The sequence below is a fragment of the Oncorhynchus gorbuscha genome, unplaced genomic scaffold, assembly GCF_021184085.1.
Source record: "Oncorhynchus gorbuscha isolate QuinsamMale2020 ecotype Even-year unplaced genomic scaffold, OgorEven_v1.0 Un_scaffold_4409, whole genome shotgun sequence".
Lineage (NCBI taxonomy): Eukaryota > Metazoa > Chordata > Actinopteri > Salmoniformes > Salmonidae > Oncorhynchus > Oncorhynchus gorbuscha.
The window spans coordinates 1-6416 of NW_025748428.1; the positions used below are offsets into that span (position 1 = coordinate 1).

Here is a 6416-nt window from a genome sequence, read left to right on the forward strand (position 1 = left end):
ACACAGAGACCTGCAGTACAGACTAGTGGCTTTATCATATCACACAGAGACCTGCAGTACAGACTAGTGGCTTTATCATATCACACAGAGACCTGCAGTACAGACTAGTGGCTTTATCATATCACACAGAGACCTGCAGTACAGACTAGTGGCTTTATCATATCACACAGAGACCTGCAGTACAGACTAGTGTCTTTATCATATCACACAGAGACCTGCAGTACAGACTAGTGGCTTTATCATATCACACAGAGACCTGCAGTACAGACTAGTGGCTTTATCATATCACACAGAGACCTGCAGTACAGACTAGTCTTTATCATATCACACAGAGACCTGCAGTACAGACTAGTGGCTTTATCAGAGATATCACACAGAGACCTGCAGTACAGACTAGTCTTTATCATATCACACAGAGACCTGCAGTACAGACTAGTGGCTTTATCATCACACGGAGATCAGTACAGACTAGTCTTTATCATATCACACAGAGACCTGCAGTACAGACTAGTGGCTTTATCATATCACACAGAGACCTGCAGTACAGACTAGTGGCTTTATCATATCACACAGAGACCTGCAGTACAGACTAGTGGCTTTATCATATCACACAGAGACCTGCAGTACAGACTAGTGGCTTTATCATATCACACAGAGACCTGCAGTACAGACTAGTGGCTTTATCATATCACACAGAGACCTGCAGTACAGACTAGTCTTTATCATATCACACAGAGACCTGCAGTACAGACTAGTCTTTATCATATCACACAGAGACCTGCAGTACAGACTAGTGGCTTTATCATATCACACAGAGACCTGCAGTACAGACTAGTCTTTATCATATCACACAGAGACCTGCAGTACAGACTAGTGGCTTTATCATATCACACAGAGACCTGCAGTACAGACTAGTGGCTTTATCATATCACACAGAGACCTGCAGTACAGACTAGTGGCTTTATCATATCACACAGAGACCTGCAGTACAGACTAGTGGCTTTATCATATCACACAGAGACCTGACCTGCAGTACAGACTAGTGGCTTTATCATATCACACAGAGACCTGCAGTACAGACTAGTCTTTATCATATCACACAGAGACCTGCAGTACAGACTAGTCTTTATCATATCACACAGAGACCTGCAGTACAGACTAGTGGCTTTATCATATCACACAGAGACCTGCAGTACAGACTAGTCTTTATCATATCACACAGAGACCTGCAGTACAGACTAGTGGCTTTATCATATCACACAGAGACTAGTGGCTTTATCATATCACACAGAGACCACACCTGCAGTACAGACTAGTGGCTTTATCATATCACACAGAGACCTGCAGTACAGACTAGTGGCTTTATCATATCACAGAGAGACCTGTCTTTATCAGTACAGACTAGTACAGACTAGTGGCTTTATCATATCACACAGAGACCTGCAGACAGACTAGTCTTTATCATATCACACAGAGACCTGCAGTACAGACTAGTGGCTTTATCATATCACACAGAGACCTGCAGTACAGACAGTCTTTATCATATCACACAGAGACCTGCAGTACAGACTAGTCTTTATCATATCACACAGAGACCTGCAGTACAGACTAGTCTTTATCATATCACACAGAGACCAGTACAGACAGTACAGACCTGCAGTACAGAGTGGCTTTATCATATCACACAGAGACCTGCAGTACAGACTAGTGGCTTTATCATATCACACAGAGACCTGCAGTACAGACTAGCTTTATCATATCACACAGAGACCTGCAGTACAGACTAGTGGCTTTATCATATCACACAGAGACCTGCAGTACAGACTAGTCTTTATCATATCACACAGAGACCTGCAGTACAGACTAGTGGCTTTATCATATCACACAGAGACCTGCAGTACAGACTAGTCTTTATCATATCACACAGAGACCTGCAGTACAGACTAGTGGCTTTATCATATCACACAGAGACCTGCAGTACAGACTAGTGGCTTTATCATATCACACAGAGACCTGCAGTGGCTTTATCATATCACACAGAGACTACAGACTAGTCTTTATCATATCACACAGAGACCTGCAGTACAGACTAGTGGCTTATCACACAGAGATCAGTACAGACTATCTTTATCATATCACACAGAGAGACCTGCAGTACAGACTAGTGGCTTTATCATATCACACAGAGACCTGCAGTACAGACTAGTCTTCTTTATCATATCACACAGAGACCTGCAGTACAGACTAGTCTTTATCATATCACACAGAGACCTGCAGTACAGACTAGTGGCTTTATCATATCACACAGAGACCTGCAGTACAGACTAGTGGCTTTATCATATCACACAGAGACCTGCAGTACAGACTAGTGGCTTTATCATATCACACAGAGACCTGCAGTACAGACTAGTGGCTTTATCATATCACACAGAGACCTGCAGTACAGACTAGTGGCTTTATCATATCACACAGAGACCTGCAGTACAGACTAGTGGCTTTATCATATCACACAGAGAGACCTGCAGTACAGACTAGTGGCTTTATCATATCACACAGAGACCTGCAGTACAGACTAGTGGCTTTATCATATCACACAGAGACCTGCAGTACAGACTAGTGGCTTTATCATATCACACAGAGACCTGCAGTACAGACTAGTGTCTTTATCATATCACACAGAGACCTGCAGTACAGACTAGTGGCTTTATCATATCACACAGAGACCTGCAGTACAGACTAGTGGCTTTATCATATCACACAGAGACCTGCAGTACAGACTAGTCTTTATCATATCACACAGAGACCTGCAGTACAGACAGCTTTATCATATCACACAGTGGCTTTATCAGTGGCTTTATCATACACAGAGACCTGCAGTACAGACTAGTGGCTTTATCATATCACACAGAGACCTGCAGTACAGACTAGTCTTTATCATATCACACAGAGACCTGCAGTACAGACTAGTCTTTATCATATCACACAGAGACCTGCAGTACAGACTAGTCTTTATCATATCACACAGAGACCTGCAGTACAGACTAGTCTTTATCATATCACACAGAGACCTGCAGTACAGACTAGTGGCTTTATCATATCACACAGAGACCTGCAGTACAGACTAGTCTTTATCATATCACACAGAGACCTGCAGTACAGACTAGTGGCTTTATCATATCACACAGAGACCTGCAGTACAGACTAGTCTTTATCATATCACACAGGGACCTGCAGTACAGACTAGTGGCTTTATCATATCACACAGAGACCTGCAGTACAGACTAGTCTTTATCATATCACACAGAGACCTGCAGTACAGACTAGTTTCTTTATCATATCACACAGAGACCTGCAGTACAGACTAGTCTTTATCATATCACACAGAGACCTGCAGTACAGACTAGTTTCTTTATCATATCACACAGAGACCTGCAGTACAGACTAGTGGCTTTATCATATCACACAGAGACCTGCAGTACAGACTAGTGTCTTTATCATATCACACAGAGACCTGCAGTACAGACTAGTGGCTTTATCATATCACACAGAGACCTGCAGTACAGACTAGTGGCTTTATCATATCACACAGAGACCTGCAGTACAGACTAGTGTCTTTATCATATCACACAGAGACCTGCAGTACAGACTAGTGGCTTTATCATATCACACAGAGACCTGCAGTACAGACTAGTGGCTTTATCATATCACACAGAGACCTGCAGTACAGACTAGTCTTTATCATATCACACAGAGACCTGCAGTACAGACTAGTCTTTATCATATCACACAGAGACCTGCAGACAGACTAGTGCTTTATCATATCACACAGAGACCTGCAGTACAGACTAGTCTTTATCATATCACACAGAGACCTGCAGTACAGACTAGTGGCTTTATCATATCACACAGAGACCCAGTACAGACTAGTCTTTATCATATCACACAGAGACAGACTAGTGGCTTTATCATATCACACAGAGACCTGCAGTACAGACTAGTGGCTTTATCATATCACACAGAGACCTGCAGTACAGACTAGTGGCTTTATCATATCACACAGAGACCTGCAGTACAGACTAGTGGCTTTATCATATCACACAGAGACCTGCAGTACAGACTAGTGGCTTTATCATATCACACAGAGACCTGCAGTACAGACTAGTGGCTTTATCATATCACACAGAGACCTGCAGTACAGACTAGTGGCTTTATCATATCACACAGAGACCTGCAGTACAGACTAGTGGCTTTATCATATCACACAGAGACCTGACCTGCAGTACAGACTAGTGGCTTTATCATATCACACAGAGACCTGCAGTACAGACTAGTCTTTATCATATCACACAGAGACCTGCAGTACAGACTAGTGGCTTTATCATATCACACAGAGACCTGCAGTACAGACTAGTGGCTTCATCATATCACACAGAGACCTGCAGTACAGACTAGTGGCTTTATCATATCACACAGGGACCTGCAGTACAGACTAGTGGCTTTATCATATCACACAGGGACCTGCAGTACAGACTAGTCTTTATCATATCACACAGGGACCTGCAGTACAGACTAGTGGCTTTATCATATCACACAGGGACTTGTCCCATTGCTGCAACTCCCATACAGACTCGGAGGAGGTGAAGGTCGTGAGCCGTGTGTCCTCCGAAACACAACCCCACCAAGCTACACCGCTTCTTGACACAATGCTTAACCCGGATGCCAGACGCACCAATGTGTCAGAAGGAAACACCGTACACCTGGAGACCGTGTCAGTGTGCATGCGCCCGGCCCGCCACAGGAGTCGCTAGAGCGCGATGGGACAAGGACATCCCGGCCGGTCAAACCCTCCCCTACCCCGGACGACACTGGGCCAAACCCTCCCCTAACCCGGACGACACTGGGCCAAACCCTCCCCTAACCCAGACGACACTGGGCCAAACCCTCCCTACCCCGGACGACACTGGGCCAAACCCTCCCCTAACCCGGACGACACTGGGCCAAACCCTCCCCTAACCCGGACGACACTGGGCCAAACCCTCCCCTACCCCGGACGACACTGGGCCAAACCCTCCCCTACCCCGGACGACACTGGGCCAAACCCTCCCCTACCCCGGACGACACTGGGCCAAACCCTCCCCTACCCCGGACGACATTGGGCCAAACCCTCCCCTACCCCGGACGACACTGGGCCAAACCCTCCCTACCCCGGACGACACTGGGCCAAACCCTCCCCTACCCCGGACGACACTGGGCCAAACCCTCCCCTAACCCAGACGACACTGGGCCAAACCCTCCCCTAACCCGGACGACACTGGGCCAAACCCTCCCCTAACCCAGACGACACTGGGCCAAACCCTCCCCTAACCCGGACGACACTGGGCCAAACCCTCCCCTACCCCCGGACGACACTGGGCCAAACCCTCCCCTACCCCGGACGACACTGGGCCAAACCCTCCCCTACCCCGGACGACACTGGGCCAAACCCTCCCCTACCCCGGACGACACTGGGCCAAACCCTCCCCTACCCCGGACGACACTGGGCCAAACCCTCCCCTAACCCGGACGACACTGGGCCAAACCCTCCCCTACCCCGGACGACACTGGGCAAATTGTGTGTCGCCTCATGGGTCTCCCGGTCGCGGCCTCCTGCAACACAAACCGGAATCGAACCGGGATCTGTAGACAAGATAGTAATTACTAATAATTGGATACCACGAGATTGGGGAGAAAAAAACCCACCAGCTGTGGTTATTAAATCAAATCCAATTTTCAAATCGCTTCCAGCTGTCCAAACAACATCATAAAATAATCTAAAACCACTTAATGACCTCCCTCCTCTATAGTACACCCATTAGAATTGCCATTTTCATTGAACTGATTTTACATGCATATATTGTACATTCAGTGCATATAGGAAGTCTACACCCCCCCCCCAGTGCATATAGGAAGTGTACCCCCCCCCCCAGTGCATATAGGAAGTCTACACCCCCCCAGTGCATATAGGAAGTCTACACCCCCCCCAGTGCATATAGGAAGTCTACCCCCCCCCCAGTGCATATAGGAAGTCTACCCCCCCAGTGCATATAGGAAGTGTACACCCCCCCCCAGTGCATATAGGAAGTCTACACCCCCCAGTGCATATAGGAAGTCTACACCCCCCAGTGCATATAGGAAGTCTACACCCCCCAGTGCATATAGGAAGTCTACACCCCCCCCCCCAGTGCATATAGGAAGTCTACACCCCCCCCAGTGCATATAGGAAGTCTACACCCCAGTGCCCCCCAGTGCATATAGGAAGTCTACACCCCCCAGTGCATATAGGAAGTCTACACCCCCAGTGGATATAGGAAGTCTACACCCCCAGTGCATATAGGAAGTCTACACCCCCCCAGTGCATATAGGAAGTCTACACCCCC

At 47.2% G+C, this 6416-nt stretch overlaps 1 long non-coding RNA gene across 1 annotated transcript; it reads right to left on the reverse strand.

The window, feature by feature from the left end:
* Positions 1–1134: 1134 nt before the first annotated feature.
* Positions 1135–4584, reverse strand: LOC124028541. Its single transcript, XR_006837608.1, has 3 exons — positions 4558–4584; positions 1301–1382; positions 1135–1187 (listed from the first exon to the last, which is right to left on the reverse strand). It is a non-coding gene; the product is annotated as an uncharacterized LOC124028541 (long non-coding RNA).
* Between the last annotated feature and the right edge of the window lie 1832 nt (positions 4585–6416).